The following is a 27,606-nucleotide window of genomic DNA, read 5'->3' as shown; positions in this document are numbered from 1 at the left end:
CATCAAAGGGCAGAAAAAAGAGAAGACAAATTAAATCAATGGTGAACAACAGACAAAAGCCAATACGTTTACCCCCGTTCAACAATTTTATGGTTTTGCTTTTTTTTAAAAGTTAGAAAGCACAACTGTTACAACCCTGATCCCAAAATGTGTTGGGACACTGTGGGGGGAAAAAAGCTAAATTAAAATAAAATTCCTTTGTTACCTACCATTAATTTAATGCAGTACAAAGACAAGATATGCTCAAACTGAGAAACTTGTTTATTTTGCAAATATATACATTTATTCTGAAGTGATGCATTCTGTTTTTATTAAGTTTTACACAGTGTCATAACTTGTAACATTATGTAGCTTGTATGTAGCTAGACTGAGAAAAAAAATTGCTTGTGTTATACATTATCATGTAAAATATATTTCAGCTCTTTTTTGTGGTGTGAAAAGTTGGATCAGTCTTCAAAAATCATTCCTGTGGTAGATTCTTCAATCTTTTCCAATGCTGACTGTTGCAGAAATCTAACACAGTGTGACCTCAGCGTGGCATAACAAATCTCTGCAGCCACTCAGTCAACCTGCAAACCCAGTTGTCTCCTCTCTCCTGTCTCCCAAGGGACTTGATTGGCAGAAGTGCTTGAAAAAATGGCTAAGATCTAGTTTTGTTGCTGTCAGCAGAATGTGTGAGCTGACAACTGTGATTCTGAATCAGACAGTTCCTCCTTATTGAGAGCTGGAAGCTTGTGTAGGTCCATATTTAGGGCTGGACGGGGAATAGAGTCAAGATGTGGTCTCCTCGATGCCAATGAGAAACTACAAAAACCGAGGCAACAAGGCGGAGCAGCGTACTCTTCCATACGGCGGCGCCCCCCCCCCCCCCCCCCCCCCCCTCCCCTCCCTCTGCAGCGCTGGCAGCAGATGATCACTGCCCAGTCTCCCTCTATGTCCCTCTATTATAAATGTACATGCGTAATTGGTAAAAATGGATACAAAATAATGGATTCAAAACCTGAGAATATTTATATATATATATTAAAACTTGACAATATATATTGAAATTGAGACTATATATTGAAAATCTGAGAATATATATTGAAAATCTGAGAATATATATTAAAACCGTTGGTTAAAACCTTCAATATATATTCTAAGACTTTAATATATATTCTTATATATTCTTATACATATATTCTTAGGTTTCAATATATATTCCTAGACTTAAAATGTATTCTCAGATTTCTATATATACATTCTCAGGTATATATATATATACCTGAGAATGTATATATAGAAATCTGAGAATACATTTTAAAAGTCTAAGAATATATATATATTTTTTTTTTCTCAGGTTTTGAATTCATATATATAATAATTTCCTTAATCTGAACAAATTATATGTTTTACATGTACGAGTTGGATTGGATTTTTTTCATGCAGCCATTGTCTGCTGGCTGTACTGCATGTTGCAATGACAGTAACACTGTAATGGGTCTGGCTACATGCACCTCTGCTCCAACACGTATCTCCACCTCCACCTCCAGCCTCCATTAACAGGCTTCTCAAAACAAAAAGGGATCAACAAGAAAAACACATTTTATAAACTGCAGCAAGTAAAGCACATAGACAGCAGAAATAATCAGTTTTTATAGTATGTGCGTCAGAGTATTTCAGTGAGACTCACTAACCGATCAGTGACCCTCTATTTCTGAGCACAGTCACACACACTGACCTTTTCACTCCGTCAAAGCTCTCCCTCCTCCGTTCCCCTCTCCGCTTCCTCTTCCTCTTCCTTTTACAGGCACATGCAAAGCTAGAGTGGCACTCCAGAATAACGCAGTGTTTGAGGATGAATATTTTTCAGCGTGAAGTTTTTTTTTGAAAAGCACAGCCTGCAAACCATTACTCTTTTTTCTCAATATATGAAGCTCGTGGAGTGCACGGCTGCTGAGAAAATTGGATCATGAGGGAAATAAAGGAAACAAAGATGCAGGCGTTTTTCACGAGGAAACCGATCTTATGCATTGCTGACAAAGCATTTCCTCTGCTAAATCACTATTTCCTCGTATTATTTGACCAGTTAACTGTCTAATAAACTCTAAATTCTAAAAAATAAAAAGGGCTTGGGTAGATAGTAATGCCTTTATTTCAGTCGAGTATTCATGCCTGTCATGTGATTCTGCTAAGATGCTTCCATTGCAAGTCTCTGGTGCATATGATTACATAATTTGGTCAGGGAATAGTGAGGATCAGACTGTACAATACACAGTGGAGCTGTTTGATATGCTGCACTCGCAAATGTAATTCCAGATTCACACACACACACACACACACACACACACACACACACACATTTATCCACAGAGGATATTACAGGCGTTACATGAAATGACAAAGGACAAAAGCCAATAAAGGAGTGTGACTAGAATGCAAGGTGTCTCACAGGGAACACACACACACACACACACACACACACATGCATATATAATGAAATAGTGTTGGATTCAGCTGAGAGTTGACAAAACAAGGCAGGGTTGATTGCTGTAAATGAGCTGCGAATAAAAAGCAGTAAATTCATTTTGTATCATGCACAGCCAGGGGAATTGAATGAGAAAATATACGGCAGAGAAATTTAGTTAAAAGAGGAGAGCTGCTGCTTCTGCCACCTTTCCTGCCACTTCGTTTGTTTCGCCTCTTATTCTCTTCTTTCATTTTGGATTAATTCCTCCATCTCTCAAAAATTCATCCAATTTAGTAGTTATTTCTGTTTTCACGCTTCTTGAACTCTGTGTTGGAAATCCTTTCATCCATTCCTCACATATGCACAATGCCACACACAAACAGCATAACCATAGTGGATCAGCAAATGCTTTCTGTGGACTCAGCAGGAATAAAGTTCTGAAGAGACCTGGGAGGGTAGAGGAAGAGAAGTCAGAGCTGAGAAACCAATGGCAGGCACACTGAGACACACTTTGATGGAAATTAAAATGCACAGAGATGTGTATGTGTGTGTCAAGACCAAGATATATTGTCAAGCTATCAATTCCCCCTCATTTCATGGTGGTTATATTCATCAGTATCAGATGAATGTATAGTATTTGTCAACTAGCTGCTGAACACAGTGGAGCATTTGCACTCAGCAGTTTAGAGCCAGATATTTCCCTCAAGTTTTGCTGTAGACAAAAACAAAGCTAAATGGAGAGGCAATGTTGGGCTTAAATTCATCAGGTGGTCAGAAATGTGTCCTGAAAATAATGATAATGTTACTGTATCTAGAGTCACCAAAGCGGCCGGGGCACCCCGATTAGATTGATGTGTATATTGCCAACTGTTTCCAAGAGACTGTTCTTCCCCAAAAAACAACCTCATGTGGCATTTGTACAGCAGCTTCTTACGATACATTTGTAGTTAGAGTCACTCTCTAGTGGCTGTAGTAATTACGAAGGACACCAAAGCTTAAGCAAGTTTACAGAGAGTAAAAAACTCTGGAGAGAAGTGAGTATAAAGAACAACAAAGTCCACTTAGGGTGGGTCTAAGAGGTGGTGGATGGATTAAACAAACACTTTGACCCAGGACACATTTGTGTCCTATGTTAAAATAAATGTCAACAATCAGTACGTTTACATGACACTTGAACCCAGATAATGCCGTTGGAATAAGATTTTCGCGGGCATGTATGACAAGATAACGCATGTGTGTGTGCTCCACATGCTTCACCACCCCGGAACAAAAACATCCATGAAAGACGGATGCGGTAGCCGGTCACATTAGCAGGTTGAGGTAGCCGGTCACATTAGCAGGTTGAGGTAACCGGTCAGTTAGCCAGATGCGGTAGCTGGTCACATTAGCCAGATGCGGTAGCTGGTCACATTAGCCAGATGCGGTAGCCGGTCACATTAGCCAGATGCGGTAGCTGGTCACATTAGCAGGTTGAGGTAGCCGGTCAGTAGCGACGGCACAAAGTGTCAAACTGAGGTCAACTGGAAAGGGCGCCATATTAACCTGCTGAAAAGATACATATCGCCACCTAGTGTTGATGAGGAGGAGACGTTCCCGTCAGTTATTCGATGTTCTCAGTTGCATGTAAACACCAAAATCGATTTTTAAGCTCATAGCTCGATTAAACTGTGCATGTAAACGCACTGAATGTTGTTCAAAGTAATGTAACTTTAACTTTTGTCCATTTCACTTTATGTCCCCTGCATAACAATCTTACTTGCATGCATTGTTTTACTTTTTAACTTTTTTAAAAATCTTTTGTAACACCAGACCATTTTCTATCTTGCCCTTACCTTTTTTGTTTGTTTTGTTCTCCAGGAGACTGAAATACAGTCAGACCAGGCACAATAAAAAAAACAGCATTTGTTGTTGATGTTTGTGGGCATGTCTGTTTAACAACTCAGCCAGGTAACTGTGTTGGGTTGGCAAGTGTGGAGTTGGTTGCCATGTTCTACCTGTATGTCCCAGAGAAAGAGCACAGCAGGTACAGATGGCCGGTGGGAGTACATGGCACCATGCTGCCGACACACACACACACACACACACACACACACACACACACACACACACATGCAAGCATGCACACAACCCATAGGCCAGACGTTAAGCTCCACGCATTAATTTTTTCCAATACATCCTCACATGCAGCAAAATGACATTATGCATGGGGATACATGGAGCTAGAGGTAATAAACATGTAAATCATAGTGTGTCCACCTTTTTAATATAAAGCGTACATTATGATAGAAGCTAATATATTATATGCTCCTGTCTTTTCATGACCAAAATCCCAATAGGCTCAGGGGCATCACAAGAAAATGCATACTAATAAATGGCAAAGACTGCTGGGAAGATGTGAATCAAAAATTATACTATAATAACGTGTGTCATTAATATTTCATGGATGTTAGAAAAGAATTGTAATTATATTACTCCTCTATACTATAGCTTTTCGTCACAGACTGTCTCCACCAGCCCACAGTCTTCTTCTTCATCTCAGTCAAGCCAAGTGAATTTTTAAGCCAACATCAAAGGAGATGGCAATATCAAGCCACAAACTCGGAGCCAAGAAATTATGAAAATGGAGGGAATGGTATATGGCATCCAGCTTTTTTTACATTGATGGTGTGAAAGCTGATGAACAGAAGACCTTGGTAGACCTCTGTAGCCCACTCATCATCTCTGATCAAAGCCAGAGGCTCGGGGTTGCATTATACACGAGTAGCACACAGGAATCTCCAACCTGTTGGCAGTCACGTTGGATTGTAGGTGATGTAGGAACAAGGGTTGACAACAAAGAATACTTGGAATGAACAAAAATAAGAGGAAATGTGTTTTTTCCTGCAAATAATGCTGCATGGATTTTAATACATTTTTAAACTGTCTATAATGATTGAATTCATTCACATTGTTATACTGTAAATATACTGTAGAGCAGGGGTCTCACAAAATGACTAAAAAAAAAGACACGAAATGACAGAAAAAAAGCAAAATTATTTAAAAAAGACATATAAATGACCAAAAAAAGACACAAAATTACAACAAAAAAAACGACACAAAATGACCAAATAAAGACACAAAATTATTAAAAAAAGACACAAAATTATAAAAAAAAGACACAAAATTACCCAAAAAAGACACAAAATTATTAAAAAACACACAACATTACAAAAAAACCCACACAAAATTACCCAAAAAAGACACAAAATTACCCAAAAAAGACACAAAATTATTAAAAAACACACAAAATTACCCAAAAAAGACACAAAATTATTAAAAAACACACAAAATCACATTACATAACATTTCCACTTCTTCCGGAAGATAGTTAACGGTCCAGTTGTAGTTGCCTTTCTTTTTGCGCTTGATGTTCATGTCTTTCATGATGACATGAACATCATGACATTTGTAGATGGTAGAAAGCATAGATATATATAAGAATATATCTATGGTAGAAGGTACCGGGATATCGAGCGCCTAAAGGACGACTGCTACCAGGCTGTTCATTACCCGCCGTGCTGTTGTTGTTGTTAATGTCGTCATAGAAACAAGTAAAACAAAGCTCCAGCTTGTGCAATAAAGGGACTTTCCACACACAACACGGTAAAGTGCCATTCATATAAAACTCACATTAAACTTTCATATCAAGGTGGGGGCCACAAAATATCGTCACAAGGGCCGCAATTGGCCCGCGGGCCGCAAGTTTGAGATCCATGTCTTTTCAGAAACTCATGTTTTGAGAATTAAGGTTATTTCCAAAGGCATAATTTAACTGGGAAAACTTTCCCACACCCCACCTTTACAGATTCACTAAGTCTTTCTGAACAGTGTCCTCTTACTGCCCTGATGTCAAAATCCAGATAAGAGAATCTGAGTTGCCCTCAGTTTTTACAGTGCACTTACAGCAATAGGCTTTATGAATAACAATGAGTACTTTTAATGGGTTTTTTTCTCTTAGGTTTAGCCTCTACGGATAAGTAAGGACATGTAATGTGTTTTTCAAAAAGACGTACTCTCCTAGCCTGTATAATTACGACCATTATTATAGAAAGCAACCAATTATTTGCTAAATAGATTTTTTTTAAATGTGCATAAAAGGTGGGGTAGGCAGGTTATTTTTGGTGTAATTAGGGCGAAAACTGCATAATAGTCTTTCAGCATAATATAATTCATGCAGTCTGAGAGAAAACTTCCTCTAGTCTCTGTTCTCTGGCTTAAGAAAACTTGACGGTAGACTATAGCCAGTCAAGTGTTCCTACTTTCTGTTCTAGAAATCCAGATGTGCATGCCTGCCACTTCAGTGAAAGCCTTTCAGCCTTACAAACTGATTCAAGGATAAACTGTGTATTAAGAGAGATTTTATTGTCATCCATCTATATACAGAACCAAACCCTGCCAAAAGGTAATTTCACTAAGAAGAGCTGCTGCCTTTAACTAATGTTTAATGAAGGTCTGTGCCTGCGTGGGAGACTCATTTTATCAAGGTGTTTGTTAAATAAGAAAGGTGATGACGCAGATATAGATAGTTGCCGACATCTGACTATAATGGATGAAGGCTATAAGATCATTTCCAAAATAATAAGCCTTCAGCCAACACAAATACAGCACTTTATGTTTCCTCTCACACTGCCTCTGGTGTCTCCACTGTTGGAATGCAGCAGCAGTGTTGCAGCTTCAGCCTCCAGGAGGTTGGGAAGCCACTTGTCCGGTGGGCCAACAGGTCTTTTGGGCCGATGATATACAGATACATCTCAAAAAATTAGAATATTGTTAAAAAGTTCAATATTTTTTGTCAATTAATTCAGAAAGTGAAACTCGTATATTATACAGATTCATTACACAGAGTGAAATATTTCAAGCCTGTATTTCTTGTAATTTTGATGATTATGGCTTACAGATAATGAAAACACAAAACTCAGTGTCTCAGAAAATTAGATTACATAACATCAATCATAAACACAAATGTCAGGCTTCTGAAAATTATCATTTCTATACATCAATACTTGGTTGGGCTCCTTTTGAATCATGAATTACTGCATTAATACTTGGTGTCATGGAGGAGATCAGCCTACAGCACCATGTTGCTTTTATAGCAGCCTTCAGCTCATCTGGTGTCTCTCACCTTCCTCTTGACAACAGCCCATAGACTCCTATGGGGTTCAGGTCAGCAGAGTTTGCTGGCCAGTCCAGCCCAGTAACACAATGGTCATTGAAGCAGCTTTTGGTACCTTTGCCAGTGTGGGCAGGTGCCAAGTCCTGCTGGAAAATGAAAGCAGCATCTCCAAAGAGCTTGTGGAAGCATGAAGACTCTAAAATGTCCTGCTAGATGGCTGCTATGTTGACTGTGGACTTCAGAAAACACAGTGGACCAACAGCAGCAGAGGACATGGCCCCAAACCACCACTGACCCAGGACCATCATATTCAACTTCTTCACTATATTCTAATTTTCTGGGACACTGAGTTTTGTGTTTTCATTATCTCTAAGTCAGCACTACAAGTCAGCACTACAAGAAAAACAGTCTTGAAATATTTCACTCTATGTGTAATGAATATAAGAGTACCACTTTCTGAAATTATTGATAAAAAATAATACTTTTTCATGATATTCTAATTTTTTGAGATGTACCTATTTTGAATTTTTTTATTTATATTTTGATTTACTGATTGCCCAATGGCCAGTAAAACATTAAAGAGAGGGCCGAGGTGTCTTTGGCCCCTTCTGCTGTCAATCAGCCACTTACGTCATGGCCCGGCAAGTCTTTTGGGCCAAACAACCTTTTTGGTAGACTCATTGGCCAATGGTAAAAAAAAAAAAAAAAAAAGTTAAAGGGTGGGCCAAGAGCCGAGGCCCCCTCCTGCTTGGGCCCACCGGCTGTCAATCAATCAATGGTCACAAATTAAAAATGAAAGGCATAGGAGTCGCAGGAAAATTATGAGAAAAACAAACGACAAGCCCTCCAGGCAAATGTTGCCAAATGCGCTAAACTAACTGAAATGTTTAGTGCTGCAGCAGCCGGACCTTATTTAGCATCTGTAGCAGAACTGGTGGTAGCGACGGCAGGTGATGACGGAGGTGATGACGGAGGCTATGACGGAGGTTATGACGGAGGTGGTCTATATGGAATTAGCCGAGAGCGGTAGAAAGATGGCAGCACAAGGCACATGCGGTAAGAAGCGATAAACGGTTGTCTGCTTGGCTCAAATATCATGAAGTCAGGTTAATAACTGTATTTAGTTAGCTTGCTAACTTTTTGAACATAGCATGTGTAGCTTGCTTGCTAAATTTAGCCTTAATGTATCGTAATGTACGCAGCCAGGGGGCGAAAGCATATTAAACCTTTGATGCACAACATATTTCAGCTTCTAATGTACAACATGGGTCAAAAATGTAATTTCATGCTAGCTGTGTGTTTGAATATCTTTCTTTTTTTTTAAATTACAACAGATCATTATATCCATTTTTCCTTTCATACTTTATGTAGAAAAATAGTTTTTGTATTATTACAAGCTTGGGTCAAAAATGACCTTGTGCATTAGAAGCGTAGTGATACAAAAATGATTTTTATTCAAAAAGTAAGAAATGAAAACATAAAATTAGGATGTATGATGATCAAAAACAAGCTAATTGAGGAAAACCTGGAATACTGGATGATGAAATTAATTTATTGCAACGATATGGAATATAAAAAGTTTCTGCTGCCTCCACTATGTGTGCACGTCCAGACTTTATCAGTCATGGACACCCTGACTCCATAATTGGTTGAAGTTTTTAGACTCTCACAGCAACATGCTGGGCTTGCTGTTGTTACTGTTCAGTTATTTTTACCAGTTTGCCACAGATTCTAGTGCCTTGTCATAATTACATGTTGGTCTGTTGGTCTTGTGAAGCTGATTTGCTGTTCTCTGTGCCAGCAGGATTATTAGTTGATAAATCTGGAGGTGATAAATAGTCCAGCAGTTAGACATGAATGTTATGATATTAGTGTGACAGTGTTAAATGTGCTAGTAGGCCATTTCTGTCTCTGCGGAGTCATTTGCCCACCTCAAGGTTTCTTTTTGTTGTGTGTTAACATTTGTTTCCTGGACATTAGTAGAATATACTTTACAGTGAGCAATGGTGTTTCCACTGTAGTGGTAATGTGTGTTCTCCCATTTTTTCCTCCAGGCCTATGGCCTTGCTTTGTTGTGCTGCATGTTATTGCAGTTATATATATTTATACATTTCAGAGTGAAATTTATCCTTTCTGAATTTGTGTGTTTTGATTGACACTCTGGGATAAGGGCCGTCTTATGTAGCCTACATGTAATGTAGTGTGGATACAGTGCAATATGGTTAGTATGTCTTCATTGTTAGGAGAGCACTAAGATAGTTTGTGTGTCATCAGTTGTGGTGGGCCGATCAGGGCAAAAATGCCAGGTATGATTTTTTGTCCGTCAGGCCCTGGTTACACCGCTCTGTGAGCCTTCAGCTGCTGTTACCAGAAGTCTAACCAACATTTTCTCTCCATCTCTGAAATGCTTTGGCGATATTGACATGTTTCAATGGGTATATTGTCCGAATCATTGTCTGATAAATGCAATAAAAAATGTCAGTGTTGACATCTTTTTATTGCATTTATTGCCAAAGTCACCTTAGCCTGAAGCCACAGCACTTCCCACTGCTGCTATCAGGTTGAGAGGTAAATGGGTCTGTATTCATGCTACTCTAAAGGTGAACATTTCTGACTGTTTCACAGCAAGTATGCACTCCCTGGAGTGGTTCCTCTACATACTGCACTGTATACAGTCTGTTGTCTCAAAGTGCTTCACAAGTTTGCAAAGAACCTCTTTTTCTCTAATGAAGAATTGAAAAACTCTACAAAGAACACAGCTAAGGGCATTGGGATGATTAAAATGAATGATGAGTACCTCTACTTTCCAAAAAATATCTAGCACTGCTCACACCACTTAGTATATGAAAATAAATATATTATGGAATTATGGTTTATATGGTTATACTCTATTGGGCCCCCTAAAGCTCTGTATAGCCTCTGTAAATTCCTGTAGTAGGCCAAGCTGCACCATGTGTTGTGAGGACTTTCCTCTTTAATTACCATAATTATTAATTACTCCCTATTATTCTCCCATGTGATCATTAAGCCGCTTAATCAAAGCGTGGCCCGGTAAATTCACTGTATGCATGACTCTGGGGGTGAACTCATTTGACATGGTTGTTTTACAATGCGAGCTGCTATTTGACTTTGTTGGATTATTCAGCCCTGATAAGATGTTAATGGGATCTCCTATTGTCTGATCTCAAGATCAGGCTGCTTTAATCTACTTTATTTGATCTCTGACTGAGAATCTGAGTCACTTTTGGAAGCAGCTGCAGTCATTGTTAGGTAAAGTAATTATGAATCTGTATCATGGACAGTTATGTATGTGAAACACTTATTTATTAAAGTGAAGGACAAGAGGACATGAGAATTAACCAATTCACAAGTTTATGTCTTTGAGAGAAAAATCTAAGGAAAGGAAAGCGACGTGAATTTATTCCCCAATTTTTAGTCGCTTAACTGCGCACTTGTTTACTTCCTCAATCTGTTATGCAGACAGTTTCCTACTCTGACCTTTGACAGAGACTGCTCTCCTCTTTTCAGAGTAGCAGGCTGCCATATATTTATGAGCCGAACACCAAATGGCAGATTTAAAGGTGCCCTAGTATCGGTGAAATATTCAATTCATCTAAATATGAAATAACCTCATACTTCACACCCCATCTCACATCAGTGCTGGCAAGTGCACATGTCCTTCCTCTTTTATTTTGTCCTTCACTTTTCATTCTCCTCTTATCCACCACTCTGTCTATCCATAACACTTTTAGTGTGTGTCAGTCACAAAGTATTTTATCATTAGATAATGACATGGTATCAGTTCTTTGTTACTTTAGACCCCAAAAAACATGCACTAAAGGTTTCTTCCACTGGCATCAAATACCCAAGCCTTTTATTAAAACAGAAAATTGAAATGGTGTATGGCACAAAGTAGCATCAAATGTGGTATAGTATTTTCCTATTTTCAATGTGTAGTAACATGGTACAGTAATGCATCATAAAAATTCACTTACATGTTTCTGAATAAGGAATGTTAAATGGCTAATATAGTTTAATAATACCTGTATTGTCCAGTGTATGTCCTTAAATGATATAAAATTGCAATCCCTGCATATTTATATGGAATCTATTTGCAAATCATTAATCATTTATCACACAAGGACAAACACACTTTCACAAATTCACATACACTCATATGCACATGCACCATCAGTTATGCTGAGCAGTGAATCTGAGGAAGCTGTTGTCTGTGTTTCTCTGCCTTCAGGGCCAAAAACGCTTTGAGGAGTTTCATGTCTAAACATTTCAAACAAATACTTTTCAAACTGCGGTGGCTGCATGGACTGAATGTAATTGTGGGTTCAGTGAAAGTTTGTCACATTTTAAAAGGACCAATAGTTTGGCTCTCTCAAGGCTTAAATTCAATAGAGACTTTATTGAACACGGTTTGTTTAAAAGAGATGTACGAGCTAGCCAGGAGTCGAACCTAGAATCTTCTGATCCGTAGTCAGACGCGTTATCCATTGCGCCACTAGCCCTACATTCCTGTTTTTCACAAGCAGCCAAAACGGTTGGAGCAGCATTCCTCTTACACAATCAACTGTGGTGTCTGACTGGTGGGGAGCAGGGCAGTCAAATGGCCTGTCAAGTCAGAGAGTATGGGACCTGATACAAGATGTTCTGCTTTAGCTGTTCAGTTTAAAAGTATATTAGTGAACTGAGATTCAAGAAAGTTTAGAAATGGCAAAAAAAAAAACAAAAAAAAAAAACAGAGGTCTATGCTTTTGCCGTGACCCGGAGTTGCTGCGACCACAACGCAGAGTACTGACCACTATACGATCACGGCCATGTGAAACACTGAGTGACTTGGTGTTGTCTGACCATCAAAGCCAATATTCTTTTATCTGAATTGGTTTCACATAAATTAACTGTGACAAATGACAGTTCAATGGATGGTTTATCAAGCATAGCTCTTTCTTTTCTTCAGGGACAAATTTTACTATTTGAAAAAATTATTATATGGATGTACAATGAGAAAACCAACAGTGAGTTTATGGTCCCATGGACGAATTGAAGTTGAGAGCTTCAGAGAAATTTCATCACATGTTGGAAGACTTTGTACTATAATTTCAATCTTTTGTGATGGTAATTTGACAGATGTATTGCAGAAGAGAGTTCTTTTGAAATTTAGCACAAGTCATTTCAAGCTTAAAATTTGTACGAGCTAGCCAGGAGTCGAACCTAGAATCTTCTGATCCGTAGTCAGACGCGTTATCCATTGCGCCACTAGCCATACGTTTGTGATTTTTCACATGCAGCCAAAGCGGTTGGAACAGCATTCCTCTTACACAATCAGCTGTGGTTTCTGACTGGTGGGGAGTAGGGCAGTCAAATGGCCTGTCAAGTCAGAGAGTATGGGACCTGATACAAGATGTTCTGCTTTAGCTGTTCAGTTTAAAAGTTTATTAGTGAACTGAGATTCAAGAAAGTTTAGAAATGGCAAAAAAAAAAAAAACAGAGGTCTCCGCTGTTGCCGTGACCCGGATTTGAACCGGGGTTGCTGCGACCACAACGCAGAGTACTGACCACTATACGATCACGGCCATGTGAAACACTGAGTGACTTGGTGTTGTCTGACCATCAAAGCCAATATTCGTTTATCTGAATGGGTTTCACATAACTGTGACAAATGACAGTTCAATGGATGGTTTATCAAGCATAGCTCTTTCTTTTCTTCAGGGACAATTTCTACTATTTGAAAAAAGAATTATATGGATGTACAATGAGAAAAACAACAGTGACTCTATGGTCCCATGGACGAACTGAAGTTGAGAGCTTCAGAGAAATTTCATCACACATTGGAAGACTTTTATCATTTCAGTCTTTTGTGATGGTAATTTGACAGACGTATTGTGGAGGAGAATTCTTTTGATATTTAGCACAAGTCATTTCAAGCTAAAGAGTTGCACGAGCTAGCCAGGAGTTGAACCTAGAATCTTCTGATCCGTAGTCAGACGCGTTATCCATTGCGCCACTAGCCCTACATTCCTGTTTTTCACATGCAGCCAAAACGGTTGGAGCAGCATTCCTCTTACACAATCAGCTGTGGTGTTTGACTGGTGGGGAGTAGGGCAGTCAAATGGCCGGTGAAGTGAGAGAGTATGGGACCTGATACAAGACTTTGTGCTCGAGCTGTCCAGTTTTAAAGTATAGAGAAGTAAGCAGAGGATGGAGAAAGTTTAGAAACGACATAAAGCAAACTGCAGTTCACACTGTTGCCGTGACCCGGATTCGAACCGGGGTTGCTGCGACCACAACGCAGAGTACTAACCACTATACGATCACGGCCATGTGAAACACTGAGTGCCTTGGTGTTGTCTGACCATCAAAGCCAATATTCTTTTATCTGAATGGGTTTCACGTTTATTGTGACCAATGACAGTTCAATGGATGGTTTGTCAAGCACAGCTCTTTCTTTTCTGGAGGGATGAATTTTACTTTTCGAAAAAAAAATTGTACAATGAGTAAAGCAACAGTGACTTTATGGTCACTGGGACGAACTGAAGTTGAGAGCTTCAGAGAAATTTCATCACATGTTGGAAGACTTTGTACTATCATTTCAATCTTTTGTGATGATAATTTGACAGACGTATTGTGGAAGAGAATTCTTTTGACATTTAGCACAAGTCATTTCAAGCTAAAGAGTTGTACGAGCTAGCCAGGAGTCGAACCTAGAATCTTCTGATCCGTAGTCAGACGCGTTATCCATTGCGCCACTAGCCCTACATTCCTGTTTTTCACATGCAGCCAAAACGGTTGGAGCAGCATTCCTCTTACACAATCAGCTGTGGTGTTTGACTGGTGGGGAGTAGGGCAGTCAAATGGCCGGTGAAGTGAGAGAGTATGGGACCTGATACAAGACTTTGTGCTCGAGCTGTCCAGTTTTAAAGTATAGAGAAGTAAGCAGAGGATGGAGAAAGTTTAGAAACGACATAAAGCAAACTGCAGTTCACACTGTTGCCGTGACCCGGATTCGAACCGGGGTTGCTGCGACCACAACGCAGAGTACTAACCACTATACGATCACGGCCATGTGAAACACTGAGTGCCTTGGTGTTGTCTGACCATCAAAGCCAATATTCTTTTATCTGAATGGGTTTCACGTTTATTGTGACCAATGACAGTTCAATGGATGGTTTGTCAAGCACAGCTCTTTCTTTTCTGGAGGGATGAATTTTACTTTTCGAAAAAAAAATTGTACAATGAGTAAAGCAACAGTGACTTTATGGTCACTGGGACGAACTGAAGTTGAGAGCTTCAGAGAAATTTCATCACATGTTGGAAGACTTTGTACTATCATTTCAATCTTTTGTGATGATAATTTGACAGACGTATTGTGGAAGAGAATTCTTTTGACATTTAGCACAAGTCATTTCAAGCTAAAGAGTTGTACGAGCTAGCCAGGAGTCGAACCTAGAATCTTCTGATCCGTAGTCAGACACATTATCCATTGCGCCACTAGCCCTACATTTGTGTTTTTCACATGCAGCCAAAACGGTTGGAACAGCATTCCTCTTACACAGTCAGCTGTGGTGTTTGACTGGTGGGGAGTAGGGCAGTCTAATGGCCTGTCAAGTCAGAGAGTATGGGACCTGATACAAGATGTTCTGCTTTAGCTGTTCAATTTAAAAGTATGTTAGTGAACTGAGATTCAAGAAAGTTTAGAAATGGCAAAAAAAGCAGAGGTCTACGCTGTTGCCGTGACCCGGATTCGAACCGGGGTTGCTGCGACCACAACGCAGAGTACTGACCACTATACGATCACGGCCATGTGAAACACTGAGTGCCTTGGTGTTGTCTGACCATCAAAGCCAATATTCTTTTATCTGAATGGGTTTCACATAAATTAACTGTGACAAATGACGGTTCAATGGATGGTTTATCAAGCATAGCTCTTTCTTTTCTTCAGGGACAAATTTTACTATTTGAAAAAATTATTATATGGATGTACAATGAGAAAACCAGCAGTGAGTTTATGGTCCCATGGACGAATTGAAGTTGAGAGCTTCAGAGAAATTTCATCACATGTTGGAAGACTTTGTACTATCATTTCAATCTTTTGTGATGGTAATTTGACAGATGTATTGCAGAAGAGAGTTCTTTTGATATTTAGCACAAGTCATTTCAAGCTTAAAATTTGAACGAGCTAGCCAGGAGTCGAACCTAGAATCTTCTGATCCGTAGTCAGACGCGTTATCCATTGCGCCACTAGCCCTACATTTGTGTTTTTTCACATGCAGCCAAAGAGGTTGGAGCAACATTCCTCTTACACAATCAGCTGTGGTGTCTAACTGGTGGGGAGTAGGGCAGTCAAATGGCCGGTGAAGTGAGAGAGTATGGGACCTGATACAAGATTTTGTGCTCGAGCTGTCTAGTTTTAAAGTATAGATAGATAGATAGATAGACAGACAGACAGACAGACAGACAGACTTTATTTATCCCAAGCTGGGAAATTACAGTGTAGCAGTAGCATTACACACAGAGACAATGACAACACAATTAAATAAAAAGAACAACCTAGGCATACTTCAAGCAATAAAATATAAAAATACAATAAAATACAATAAAAAATAAAGTGTCTAAAGAAGGAGTATGTATTAAGGAGTTGAATAGAATTCCAGTGCAGAATAAATATGAATATACAGTATAAAAATGTTGGTGCTATGAAACAAATAAGGTGCAATGAAAAGTGTGCATAAAAAACACATAAAGTGCATAGACAGTATGTAATGAACCAGACTATTATTTGTTATTGTACAGTGTGATGGCATGTGGAAGGAAATATTTTTTATATATGTCCCTATGACAGCGGAGCTGGAGCAGCCTGTGAGAGAAGGTGCTCCGCTGTCTTTCTACTGTGTAATGGAGAGGGTGCTGATCATTGTCCATGATGGCCAGCAGTTTGTTCAGTGTTCTCCTCTCCACCACGGTCTCAAAAGTCTCCAGCCTGAGACCAAGTACAGAGCCAGCCTTCTTGATATAGATATAGATATTGGTATAGAGAAGTAAGCAGAGGATGGAGAAAGTTTAAAAACGACATAAAACAAGCTGAGGTTCACACTGTTGCCGTGACCCGGATTCGAACCGGGGTTGCTGCGACCACAACGCAGAGTACTAACCACTATACGATCACGGCCATGTGAAACACTGAGTGCCTTGGTGTTGTCTGACCATCAAATAGGGCTGCAACTAACGACTATTTTAATAGTCGACTAGTCACCGACTATTGAAACGATTAGTCGACTAATCGGATAATTATTAATTTTTTCTTAAATTTAGCATGAAGCTGCTTTATATATGTGGCAAATGATAATAAACACAAGAAAGATGGGTACTTAAATGAAAAATGCATCTTTTATTCAACGATTCAGCTGCTGATTCATACAAAAAATAAATAAACCTCTGTCCATTTTTTCTGGACAGGAAAATGTGTTTTATAAAACTGTATTTCTGCTCCATCAAGTGGGTGGAACTGGTTCTGGGTTCTGGATGTAATCTGGGTTTAACTGGGCTCATCTGTTGGAACCTCGTATCACAGACCAGCACCAGTACTGACTCAGTGAGGAGCCTGTTGCTGCTGCACATCTGCTTCTTCTGCAGAAAGGCTCCATGCTGGCTCTCTGCTTCAGACTGCATGCATTTAATTTAAAATACGTTCGTCAGACATAACGTTAAAGCTCTCTTTTAAAGCGAAAAAAGCGCTTATAAACAAAACGTATCGGCTGAATGTTACTTGAATCTTACCGAGGCGAGTCAGACTCCGTTTGATTCAACTGCCCGACGTGCTTTCTATTTAAATGCTCGTGCATCGCCGAGGTGCTGCCGTGATACTGCTTTGCAAACCTTGCAAGTCATTTTTTTATTGGCCGTATCCAGGCTAAAATGCTCCCAAACTTTCTAAGTTTTGGTACGTGTAGCTGTGTTGGACGCCGCCAGTTCTGTGCACGTTACCGCTCGCGCTCGGCAGAGATTGTAATGAAGTGAGATGCCTCACTCTGTTGGAAAAACACGTCTGGCGACAATAGTCGACAATGGAATTCATTGTCGACAATGGAATTCATTGTCGACTATTTCTATTATCGATTTTTGTCGACAACGTCGACGAATCGTTGCAGCCCTACCATCAAAGCCAATATTCTTTTATCTGAATGGGTTTCACGTTTATTGTGAAGAATGACAGTTCAATGGATGGTTATCAAGCACAGCTCTTTCTTTTCTGGAGGGATAAAATTTACTTTTCAAAAAAATAATTGGACAATGAGTAAAGCAACAGTGAGTTTATGGTCCCATGGACTAAATGAAGTTAAGAGCTTCAGAGATATTTCATCACATGTTGGAAGACTTTGTACTATCACTTCAATCTTTTGTGATGGTAATTTGACAGACGTATTGTGGAGGAGAATTCTTTTTGATATTTAGCACAAGTCATTTCAAGCTAAAAATTTGTACGAGCTAGCCAGGAGTCGAACCTAGAATCTTCTGATCCGTAGTCAGACGCGTTATCCATTGCGCCACTAGCCCTACGTTTCTGTTTTTTCACATGCTGCCAAAGCGGTTGGAACAGCATTCCTCTTACACAATCAGCTGTGGTGTCTAACTGGTGGGGAGTAGGGCAGTCAAATGGCCTGTCAAGTCAGAGAGTATGGGACCTGATAGAAGATGTTCTGCTTTAGCTGTTCAGTTTAAAAGTATATTAGTGAACTGAGATTCAAGAAAGTTTAGAAATGGCAAAAAAATAAGCAGAGGTCTACGCTTTTGCCGTGACCCGGATTCGAACCGGGGTTGCTGCGACCACAACGCAGAGTACTGACCACTATACGATCACGGCCATGTGAAACACTGAGTGACTTGGTGTTGTCTGACCATCAACAGCATTCCTCTTTCACAATGAGTTGTGATGTCTAATTGGTGGGGCGTATGGCAGTCAAATGGTCGGTCAAGTGAGAGAGTATGGGACCTGATAGAAGACTTTGTGCTCGAGCTGTCCAGTTTTAAAGTATAGAGAAGTAAGCAGAGGTTGGAGAAAGTTTAGAAACGTCATAAAACAAGCTGAGGTTCACACTGTTGCCGTGACCCGGATTCGAACCGGGGTTGCTGCGACCACAACGCAGAGTACTAACCACTATACGATCACGGCCATGTGAAACACTAAGTGCCTTGGTGTTGTCTGACCATGAAATCCAATATTCTTTTATCTGAATAATTACGAATGATTCTAGGTTCGACTCCTGGCTAGCTCGTACAACTCTTTAGCTTGAAATGACTTGTTCTATATATCAAAAGAATTCTCCTCCACAAAACGTCTGTCAAATTACCATCACAAAAGATTGAAATGATAGTACAAAGTCTTCCAACATGTGATGAAATTTCTCTGAAGCTCTCAACTTCAGTTCGTCCATGGGACCATAAACTCACTGTTGCTTTACTCATTGTACAATTCTTTTTTCGAAAAGTAAATTTTATCCCTCCAGAAAAGAAAGAGCTGTGCTTGATAAACCATCCATTGAACTGTCATTCTTCACAATAAACGTGAAGCCCATTCAGATAAAAGAATATTGGCTTTGATGGTCAGACAACACTAAGGCACTCAGTGTTTCACATGGCCGTGATCGTATAGTGGTTAGTACTCTGCGTTGTGGTCGCAGCAACCCCGGTTCGAATCCGGGTCACGGCAACAGTGTGAACCTCAGCTTGTTTTATGTCGTTTCTAACCTTTCTTGAACCTCAGTTCACGAATATACTTTTAAACTGAACAGCTAAAGCAGAAAATCTTGTATCATGTCCCATACTCTCTGATTTGACAGAGAGTATTCTCATAAAATGGAGAAAGTTCAGAAACAACATTAAACAAGCAGAGATTCACACTGCTGCCATGACCCAGATTTAAACCAGGGTTGCTGCAACCACATGTATTTCAAAGCTTGACCAACATGTAAGGAGTGTATTCTTATTCTGAGAGGTATGCCAATGAAGGAGATTTTTCTCTACTTGCATTGGTAGATCTCCATATTGAAACATCGCATTAAATACTTGAAACAAAACTCTGGAAACAGAACACTCACTTGCATATGGAGGATCAGAGGAACAAAGAAGGGACTGAGGAACTAATGGCAACAAAAGCAACCTTCTCTCAAAGTCCCAACTGTTAGCCTTCTGTTATTATCGGCTCCACTGCTGGCCACTTAGTGTGTGTGTGTGTCTCACTCTCTCTCTCTCTCTCTCTCTCTCTCTCTCTCTCTCTCTCTCGCATGCACACACGTATAATCACACAGACTCTCTCCACCTACAATCAGGTCATATAACTGCTTATAGAACATATCAAAGACACCCCCAAGCACCTGTTCACCCAAACACACCATTTAACCACCGCCAACACAACAACATATTTTCAATTAATTTTTGCATCTTTTTTTTTGAAGACGGCTAATGTGCCTAAAAATCGCCTTACGATGTAACTTCTTGTGCTGCCGTGGACAGCTTCACAGTTTTTATAAATATTTACAATATTCATTAATTATTGATATCAAAGAAGTCGGTGGAATATTTGAAACTCTTTGACCTGAATGACCTTTTTTCTAATGGCACCACACCAAACCTTTCAATTTTTTATTCAGTAAGGCCCGTGACCTACAATAAATGCACATTCACCAAAAAACATGCCAATAAAGTTACGAGTTTAGCATAATTTAATGCATAATGAGGATGGAGAGCCAAGGTATAAGTAAGTAGAGGTTGGATAAAGTTTAGAAACGACAAGCAGAGGTTTTTTTTCACTGTTGCCGTGACCCGGATTCGAACCGGGGTTGCTGCGACCACAACGCAGAGTACTGACCACTATACGATCACGGCCATGTGAAACACTGAGTGCCTTGGTGTTGTCTGACCATCAAAGCCAATATTCTTTTATCGGAATGGGTTTCACATTTATTGTGACAAATGACAGTTCATTGGATGGTTTATCAAGCACAGCTCTTTCTTTTCTTCAGGGGCAAATTTTACCTTTGAAAAAATAATTATATGGATGTAGAATTAGAAATATAGAGTGACTTTATGGTCATCTTTTGTGATGGTAATTTGACAGACATATTGTGGAAAAGAGATCAAGCATAGCTTTTTCTTTTCTTCAGGTACATATTTTACTTTTTCGAAAAAATAATTATATGAATGTATAGTTAGAAAAACAACAGTGACTTTATGGTCTCATTGATTAAGTGAAGTTGCAGGCTTTAGATTACATGACATTACATTACATTACATTACATTACATTACATGTCATGTAGCTGACGCATTTGTCCAAAGTGACTTACAATAAGTGCATTCAACCTGAAGGTACTACACTTAGATCACAGGAATCAAGTAAGTACAGAACTTTAAGAGCCAACTGTCATTGCTACAGGAATGCTATATGTTAAAGAAGAGAAAAGAAGAGCATTTAAAAAATAATAAAAAAATGTTTAATATGTTAGGTGACCAAGCGAGGTACTGTTGGAAGAGGTAGGTCTTTAGCATGCGGTAGAAGATGTACAGGCTGTCTGAGGTCCTGATGTCGGTTTAGAGGAATTTCATCACATGTTGGAAGACTTTGTATTATCATTTCAATATTTTGTGATGGTAATTTGACAGACATATTGTGGAAGAGACTTCTTTTGATATTTAGCACAAGTGATTTCAAGCTAAAAAGCTGTATGAGCTAACCAGCCTCTGCCTCTACATGCAGCAGGGTAGTTGTTCTCTTCAGCTCTTCTTTCACACAATCGGTTGTGGTGTCTGATTGGTGGGGATCTCTCGCTCTCTCTCTCTCTCTCTCTCTGTCTGTCTAATGTTTAGCTGGTACAATGTTTACCGTGTTCACCATCTTAGCACAGTTGAAGCAGAGGAATGTCAGTTTTGCAGGTATTTAGTCATAAACTGAAAAACAAAATACAATTTTAACTTGTCACTAGATGAAATGTTATTTGAGCACCAATGAGACCCATTCATCCTGAGGGGAACATGGATGTCTGTTCCATATTTAATATTAATTCATCCAATAGTTGTTAAGATATTTCACTTTAAAGCAAACTAACTAGAGAGTTAAAAGAAAGAAAAGTCAGAAAGGGTCAGTATGATAAATACTCTGCGAACCATGAATGTTTCTTCAAAATTTCACAGTAATTCATCACTGACCCTGGGACCAGTGCTGCTAGCATGGTTAAAATTGTTTCTGACATCAGGAGCAATGGGAACAAAGTCTGTTTTGTCTCAGTTTAAACTTGAAGAAAATCCTATTATATCAATGCAGCTACGACATTAAGCAAATTATGTTTTCAAATTCTAATCTTAATATTATTTCAATTTTTTCAAACAAAGACTTGCATGAATATTTTTTTCTAAGATAAGATATTTTGCTGCTTCTCTTTTCAGTATTAGATGATATTTTAGTTTATAAAACCAAGACGACCCTGATGGCTGCTAATCAAATAACAAACAATCCCAAGACAAAATTTATAAAATGTCCATTATTATCAGAAATCCAGCAAGAACATGTTGTTCATTACAACGAATGCAGTATCTGAATGAGTGAGAAAGTTTTTAAAGAAATTTTCACTTTTAAAGAATTAAAACATAACAGAAACAAGACCTTTGGATCCAGTTTGTTTTCCATTTAAATCAAGTTACAGCAGTATCTGCTGTAATTGTTGTTTGTTGATAACGTTTTTACTCTCTGCAGGTAACTTGGACTCTTGTCTAATTATACAGTGTGCAAGAAAGTGTTGTGGCCATTGGTGGAGAAAACTAACAGTAGTTAATCTGAAGAGTAGAGATCTAGAATATTACCAGTGTTTCAGCGTCACATTCTCATGTGAAAGTTATGATAGATAAAGGCCAGTTATTTAATTTAATATGTATATATTAGGGCCGGAACTCGATTAAAAAAATGCATCTAATTAATTAGAGGCTTTGTAATTAATTAATCGAAATTAATCGCATTTTAATCGCATATAAATATTTGACCTGAGAACAGTGAGAAGTAATTTTTTTCACATGGATTTTTAGTATACCATTGAATAATGACTGAATACATAAGCTTAAGCAACAAAAATATTGTCTATTTTTGTTCAAGTCCAACAGACCAGTGCAATGTATGCCATTAAGTGTAGCAATAACATATTTAGAAATATAGTACATTTCATAAATTCAGGTAGCCTATAGGTAGGTAGACCTTCTGTAAACTAGAATACTTTGTTTTTTTAAGTAAAACACAATCCATGCTAGCTACCACACTAGCCGCTAGCTGCTATATGTTTTGCATTGAGGTGATACTTGAGGCTGGATGTGCTGCGTTGATGTGAATTCCTTGTTGCATAGCAACACAACCATGCTCTTATCCACGCTTCCATCCATTGGTTTTTAGTAACTAAATGTCCCATCATCCACGGGGCCAACCAAAGGTCTCATCAGCTTCTTCCTTCATGTTCACTGTGGTTTGTTGTTGTCTGAACTCATGAACGCTAGTTGGTGCTCCAGTATAATCGATCAATTATTTTAACGCGTTAATTTTTGTGTAATTAGTTCATCTTAATTACCGCGTTGAAGTCCCGGCCCTATATATATCGAAAAGGAGATTATTTAGTTACTTCCTTGTTATTTAGATATCCTCATTCAGTATTATCTCAGTTTTCCGACTCATAAATACTGAGCAGCATTGATAGTCTGCCAATTTTCATATGTAAATATGCTAATCTAATGTCTGTTTGTAACTTGATGTCACATTAATGTTTGGTTTCAGACAGATGTTTGCAGCATATTAATCATAGAAACCAGAGACAATGAAACTACAGGGAGGTTCACTCATCTCTCACACAGTGGATAGCATTGTGTGTGGTTCCAAGTATCTATCTTAATGATGTGTTTTTCCAAGGGTTTAAAGTTAAGGGAACGTATTGTGAATTCAGCCACCTCCTGAGACATTACAGGGGGGACTGAAAGAGAACAATTGGATCTGCTCAGACAAAGCAGTCAAAGTATATTCTGTTAAATATCAGTTTGCTTATGCAATAAGGCAGAACCCAACTGTGTGCTTTTATGTAACTCACAGAAGGCTGTTCATAGCTTCAGGGCTAACACATGGTTACATTACAGAACATCAGCGATGGAGTCGCAGCGCCATGTTAGTTATACTCAGCATGTGAACTCGCTGAGATTTAAACAGAAAGAAAGAAATTGATTAAAGACACAGTTTGCAAGTGGAATATTGTCTTGTTGTCCCTTGTTACCCCACAATAAATACATTAATAAAAACACACATTTCAGGCTGAACATTTATATTCTCACAAGAAAAGGTAATATTGTATGTCCTCAATTTAAAGCCGGGCCCCTATTAATGACCGGCCTCATTTAGTAACCGGGTGTAAAAACAGTTTTTAGTAAATAAAAGCCGGCCTCTTTTATAAGCCGGGTGTCTTACCGGTGTTATGTCAAAGTCTGTTCCCCCGTCGATATGTGTCCCCCTTACCTTAACCTGCACCAACCTGACCCCTGACCCCAACCAGTCCTCCTTTAAGTTGTTAACATGAGCCCAAGTTTACCTGAACCCCAAACAGTTCTCTCTACAAGGCCTAACCTTAAACTGAAATCCTAACTCCAACCGCGGAGGTGATGCTACAGAGAACACCATTCGACGGGTAACAGATTTCAACACAACACCTGTATTTTGAAGTTTGGCCACACGAGTTAGTACTGTAGGTAAATATGGTTGTTTCTCCTGCTGTCCTAGTCATTCTCTGTAAAGTCCAGCCGTTTACGCACACGTTCTTCTGGGCTTTTTAGTAGTTTAGACATTTTAAATCCTGCTTAAAATGAACATTCAGCGTGCTGTTCATTGTTTGTTTACATCCGAGTACTTCCAATATGGCCGACATCCGGGTAACTGGCTACAATGCGATGTGTAAAACAATCGGGAAGTTATTACATTATCAGGGTTATTACATTATCGGGAATTTATTACATTATCAGGTTCTGCACTCCTCATGAGCAGTAAACTTTTTAAAACGTTTTTATATATAAATTCAACAAAGTGCCCCTTTAAAAGTTGAAACTCTATATTGTAATGTAAAGGGGAAACAAGGTGGGTGTCCTGTGCACAGATACAGCTGCACCCTGAAGGAAGTCCCTTATCCAACACATGACAGGTCTCCCCGTCCTCTATTTGAACAAGGTCACCCACTGCTGAGCTGTTTTCATTTTCTCTTCCTTTATTTCCCCTTGCTCTTTGTTTGTCTCTCTCAGGCTCTGTCTCTTTCAAACATTATGTTCAGTGATGGTCCTGCTCCTTATGAATAAATGATAACAGCATCTCCTCACTCTCTGACATTTCCCTGAAACTTTTACAAGAACCATCTGACACACACACACATTCAATAAAAAATGCAATTCTCTCTACACCTTAGCATCTAAATGATGATTTCCTTTACCACTGCCGGTAGATGTGTAACCGAAATAGAATCTGATGTTCATTTAGATGAGTTTTTCAAAAAATAAATTAGGAAATTGAGAAGAGTGAACTTTTAACAGGGCTGTTATTTATTTCAAACACCAGCTCGGTAGTGCAGATTAATCAGGTAGATGAATACTTTGGGCTTGAACTTGAAAATTGAATGGCGTGATACGTTTTTCAAAAAGATCTGTGTTCGGACTGAGGCTTGGGAATGGATTGGATTTTTTATATACATACAACTCTCTCTCTCTCTCTCTCTCTCTCTCTCTCTCTCTGTCCTTCTGTTTCCATCACTTTCAACTTTCCCTTTGCTCTCTTCCCTTCTTGTGTTATTTAGAGACTCATATCGTATTAATGTTGAAATTACAACTCAACAGCAATTTATGATTAATGAATAAAGTCTCAATCTCCTCACCCTCTTCATCTATTAGGATTCTGATTCCAGATGAAATACCATCACTTCTTCATATCTGAATGGTATGTTATGCAGCTGGAGGGCATATGCAGTATGTTTTGTGTGCAGTTCCAACCCCACATTGGTTCCCACAGTCTTTGGTTCTCAGTGACAGACTCCCCAGAGGATCACTTCACAGCTTCTCTCTGTTTATCCGGCACCTTGGTGTTCACTAGGATCCAGAGGCTTTCATTCTTTATTCTCCTCTTCTTAAATGCTAAGGGGCAGGTGTACGGTAGGGCGGCATTTATTCCCATGCATTACTTGGGGAAATGGAGTCGTACACCTCTGCACATCTGTGGTTTATCATTTTACCTGAGGCTTACTGTCAAAATAATGTAAAATATACCGTACATGTAGGTGGCACCATGCTGGGGTCATGTCACAACAGTGATTCAGAGAGCGCTGCTACATGCATATTTTTGTCATTTATCTGACAAATACTGGAAGACATGAGGCTGATTAAAATTTCTGTCACTACATTTCACATCAAATCAATGTTTTTGATATTCTACAATGTTCCTCTTTGCTGATTATGTCATTAGAAAACAGCTCACAGGTGCCTTAAGCATCTGAATGAGTATGTTCAATTATTAATTCAGCATTATTTCATTTACTTGGCCTTTTTGTCTAATTTGTGTGATTTTCCAATGGTGCTCCTAATAAAAGCAAACATGTTGCTAGCTGGAGGTTCTGAAGCAAAAAAAAGTACAGGACAATTATGTGACTTGTTGCCTCGAGGCTACAAGTAATGATGAATTATTCAAACCTGCTTAAAAGACCAAGGTAAAATCTGAGAAGGTCAGTTTTTAATTGAAAATGGTTAACAAAAAAAACTTTTTATGACCATGTACTGGCATACCAATCCTCGAGAGTTCAGTTTGGCAAAAATGTGCTTATCCCTGAATTTACTCATTAACAACAGTTAACGAGAGAGTGTGAGCACAGAAACACCATGATGCCCGAAGTGAAAGTCCAGGGGGTGGACACAATAAATAAAGCCTGTCTAATGAGTTCGATGTGTTTTGGTGTTTTGGTGTTTTGTCTAGGTGTTGGGTGGCATGGAGGTGAGGGTGTGGGACACATAATACCATGGTCAACTGAAAGAGAAAACTTATTTAATTAAGGAAGTTTCGGTCCATACACTGACTCTGTGTGCATTGGGACAGAGGCTGCAGCAGATCTTTGCAGAGTGATTTTACATCTCTGGACCAATCACCATACACTCGTATACCTACTCTAACAATGGAGCTATGAAAAAAGGCCCTCAAATGGTGTTCTAGGAACTACAATTGTTCCTCAGTCTTGAAGTGTGGACACACTACAAGAGAGGGGGTTATTAGAATGATGTTCTTATGATAAAGTTCCTCCAGATTCTGTTTGACTGGATTGTAACAGACACCCTGAGATCTCACAGTGCTGCAACTTAAGAAAACACATGCAAATATACAAAACACAAGCAAATTGAGAAAACATCATCAATCTGACAACACAAGCGCAGCATTTAGAAAATGTGCTGCAAAGACCACAACACAACAGAAGTGTTTCCAAAGGACACTTAAAAGTGATGCACACGTCTGGGCATGCATGTGGTATTATCACATTATTTCAAGATAATTATAATTTCACATTGTAACATGCTAATGTTAGCCGGTGATCAATAACATGCTAATGTTAGCTGGCGGATAGCATGTTAATGTGAGAGAGACCAACTAAAACGTGTAACATTCATTTATTTGATTTGTCAAACTGCAATGTGATTGATACGGGCTAGCGGGCTAACGCTATATATCACGTTAAAACATGCATCATGTCATGAAATAATATGATAATTTCACGTTATAACGTTATACCGTGAAATTGTCATTATCTTGAAATAACATGATAATATCACAAGTGTGTCCAGACGTGTGCATCACTTTTAAGTGTCCTCTGGAAACACTTCTGTTGTGTTGTGGTCTTTGCAGCACGTTTTCTAAATGCTGCGCTCGTGTTGTCAAATCGATGAAGATGTTTTCTCAATTTGCTTTTG

General features: G+C 39.0%; 14 non-coding genes across 14 annotated transcripts; 1 reads left to right on the top strand and 13 right to left on the bottom strand.

Annotated features, from left to right (window-relative positions):
* Positions 1-12,048: 12,048 nt before the first annotated feature.
* trnar-acg (transfer RNA arginine (anticodon ACG)) lies at positions 12,049-12,121 on the bottom strand. Its single transcript has one exon. It is a non-coding gene; the product is annotated as a tRNA-Arg (tRNA).
* A 993-nt stretch (positions 12,122-13,114) lies between these two features.
* On the bottom strand, positions 13,115-13,186 carry trnah-gug (transfer RNA histidin (anticodon GUG)). The gene has a single exon. It is a non-coding gene; the product is annotated as a tRNA-His (tRNA).
* A 365-nt stretch (positions 13,187-13,551) lies between these two features.
* trnar-acg (transfer RNA arginine (anticodon ACG)) lies at positions 13,552-13,624 on the bottom strand. The gene has a single exon. It is a non-coding gene; the product is annotated as a tRNA-Arg (tRNA).
* Positions 13,625-13,859: 235 nt separating this feature from the next.
* Positions 13,860-13,931, bottom strand: trnah-gug (transfer RNA histidin (anticodon GUG)). Its single transcript has one exon. It is a non-coding gene; the product is annotated as a tRNA-His (tRNA).
* A 362-nt stretch (positions 13,932-14,293) lies between these two features.
* trnar-acg (transfer RNA arginine (anticodon ACG)) lies at positions 14,294-14,366 on the bottom strand. Its single transcript has one exon. It is a non-coding gene; the product is annotated as a tRNA-Arg (tRNA).
* A 235-nt stretch (positions 14,367-14,601) lies between these two features.
* Positions 14,602-14,673, bottom strand: trnah-gug (transfer RNA histidin (anticodon GUG)). The gene has a single exon. It is a non-coding gene; the product is annotated as a tRNA-His (tRNA).
* Positions 14,674-15,339: 666 nt separating this feature from the next.
* On the bottom strand, positions 15,340-15,411 carry trnah-gug (transfer RNA histidin (anticodon GUG)). The gene has a single exon. It is a non-coding gene; the product is annotated as a tRNA-His (tRNA).
* A 374-nt stretch (positions 15,412-15,785) lies between these two features.
* trnar-acg (transfer RNA arginine (anticodon ACG)) lies at positions 15,786-15,858 on the bottom strand. The gene has a single exon. It is a non-coding gene; the product is annotated as a tRNA-Arg (tRNA).
* Positions 15,859-16,707: 849 nt separating this feature from the next.
* trnah-gug (transfer RNA histidin (anticodon GUG)) lies at positions 16,708-16,779 on the bottom strand. The gene has a single exon. It is a non-coding gene; the product is annotated as a tRNA-His (tRNA).
* Positions 16,780-18,091: 1,312 nt separating this feature from the next.
* On the bottom strand, positions 18,092-18,164 carry trnar-acg (transfer RNA arginine (anticodon ACG)). The gene has a single exon. It is a non-coding gene; the product is annotated as a tRNA-Arg (tRNA).
* Positions 18,165-18,399: 235 nt separating this feature from the next.
* On the bottom strand, positions 18,400-18,471 carry trnah-gug (transfer RNA histidin (anticodon GUG)). Its single transcript has one exon. It is a non-coding gene; the product is annotated as a tRNA-His (tRNA).
* Positions 18,472-18,708: 237 nt separating this feature from the next.
* trnah-gug (transfer RNA histidin (anticodon GUG)) lies at positions 18,709-18,780 on the bottom strand. The gene has a single exon. It is a non-coding gene; the product is annotated as a tRNA-His (tRNA).
* Positions 18,781-19,245: 465 nt separating this feature from the next.
* Positions 19,246-19,317, top strand: trnah-gug (transfer RNA histidin (anticodon GUG)). Its single transcript has one exon. It is a non-coding gene; the product is annotated as a tRNA-His (tRNA).
* A 1,103-nt stretch (positions 19,318-20,420) lies between these two features.
* trnah-gug (transfer RNA histidin (anticodon GUG)) lies at positions 20,421-20,492 on the bottom strand. Its single transcript has one exon. It is a non-coding gene; the product is annotated as a tRNA-His (tRNA).
* Positions 20,493-27,606: the final 7,114 nt, after the last annotated feature.

This window comes from Centropristis striata, chromosome 1 (assembly GCF_030273125.1).
Source record: "Centropristis striata isolate RG_2023a ecotype Rhode Island chromosome 1, C.striata_1.0, whole genome shotgun sequence".
In the NCBI taxonomy this organism is placed as follows: domain Eukaryota; kingdom Metazoa; phylum Chordata; class Actinopteri; order Perciformes; family Serranidae; genus Centropristis; species Centropristis striata.
This window is presented reverse-complemented; position numbering and strand designations above follow the sequence as displayed.